A 1,891-nucleotide genomic window follows, 5' to 3' on the forward strand; every position below is an offset into this window, starting at 1 on the left:
AATCCGTGCTTTACAAAAGTTTCTACAGTCCATTGTTTGAAGCAGTGTCACGGCTGCCATGAGCCGCGCGGGGTACCCGCCATGTGTCCAACGCCTTGTCACGGTTCGCGCGGCTCCCCCTGTTGGAGGTTCGAGTCCTCCCTCGGGCATGGTTGTGTGTGTGTTGTCCTTAGCATAAGTTACTGTAAGTAGTGTGTAAACATAGGGACTGATGGTTCAAATGGCTCTGAGCACTTTGGGAGTTAACATCTGAGGTCATCAGTTTCCTAGAACTTAGAACGACTTAAACCTAACTAAATTAAGGACATCACACACACCCATGCTCGAGGCAGGATTTGAACCTGCGACCGTAGCGGTCGCGTGGCTCCCGACTGAAGCGCCTACAACCGCTCGGCCACATCGGCCGGTCTATCATGTATTCTAGAAGAGTTGCAAGGTCGTCAGTGGCGCCTGTTCTTTCGAGAGCAGTTACTATCTTCATATCTATGGTTAAACGTTACCCAGCCATTGACCTTCGTCTGTGCGAATGCGCACAGGTTGCCGGAACTCTTACGGGAATCGTCACCTTAGTGTGAGCCAGTAATGAGTGGATGGACAAATACCTATTAAGTACATTACGTATGCGGATTGTGGACGGTTGGGGATGTGAGTCTCACGGGAAGCGTGCGAGGGATAAATTCCTGCAGTCGTGCTGTTCATGTGTGCCCTCGATGGCTCAGATGGATTGAGCGTCTGCCTTGTAAGCAGGAGATTCTGGGTTCGAGTCCCAGTAGGGGCACACTTTTCTGCTGTCCCCATCGAAGTATATCAACAACACCTGTCGGCAGCTGAGGGTTTCAATTAATTATCAGTTGTGAAGGTGATTCGTTGAACCCTTTGCCAGGCACTTAAATGTGTTTTGCAGGGTATCCATATAGATGTAGATGATAACTCGTCCCGTGTCGCACGTGCTCAAAATGATTCATACTGCAGAATGCATGCAAACATACTCACCGAAAATACGGACGAATATCAAGTGCAGGCTGCCGAGTGCTGCATATCCAGCTTTGACAGATCGGCTTTTCCTGCCAAGAAGAGCAGGAAGTTGCTGTCTAGGAACAATCAGAGGTAGAGGAAGGGTTGATAACTACTCCTTGACTTGCAGACTAAACGTAAATAACGAAAATACATTTTTGGTAAAAATTGGTCAAAACATAATCGGTTGCCCTCCGTATTGGATTAGCTGTTTTGAATATTGAAAATCTGACTTCAGATTCGTTTTCAGCGACATTAAAAATATATATGTAACACTCAGTTCATGCAAATCGAAGTAATAATATAACTAAATGTTTTCCCTAAACTTTGAACACATTTTTTTCGGGTAACTATTTTCTCAGAACGGCATGCAGCATAAATTAAAAGTGGTTCGTTCTCTTAACATCTACCTCTGACCCCTAAAAGTAAACACTTTTCTTAGGAACTTATAGCTATAATATGACATTTGTTAATATTAACTAATTTTTGTGTAGGCATAAGGAGTGAAACAAATCCTCAAAAATCGAACTCAAAGTTCGAATTAGCACTGTATCGTTAAATTTAAGGTTGTTTCATTGCGGTTAGGTATACGCTCCCATAAATTTTATGTTTTATCGACTGATGTTATCCATTTTCAATTTCAGAGGAATAATGTAGTATCAACTGATGTTACCCATTTTTGAATTCAGGTAACATATGAGGTGCCACACTGCACGCGCTCTGCGTACTCCAGTCTCGCAGGCCCTTGATCAAATCATAATTACGGGCGCCATTTTTTATTGAAAATCTAAAATTAAGCTCATAGTATTATCACTCGTAATTCCCAAACAGATCTTTCGAATGTATTTTCATTGTCTCAAAAAGAACTTCAAATGTA

The 1,891-nt window shown here is 42.9% G+C and overlaps 1 non-coding gene across 1 annotated transcript; it reads left to right on the forward strand.

Moving 5' to 3' along the window:
• The first annotated feature begins 703 nt into the window (after positions 1-703).
• Positions 704-778, forward strand: Trnat-ugu (transfer RNA threonine (anticodon UGU)). The gene has a single exon. It is a non-coding gene; the product is annotated as a tRNA-Thr (tRNA).
• The last annotated feature ends 1,113 nt before the right edge of the window (positions 779-1,891 follow it).

This window comes from Schistocerca gregaria, unplaced genomic scaffold, assembly GCF_023897955.1.
Source record: "Schistocerca gregaria isolate iqSchGreg1 unplaced genomic scaffold, iqSchGreg1.2 ptg000387l, whole genome shotgun sequence".
Classification (NCBI taxonomy): domain Eukaryota; kingdom Metazoa; phylum Arthropoda; class Insecta; order Orthoptera; family Acrididae; genus Schistocerca; species Schistocerca gregaria.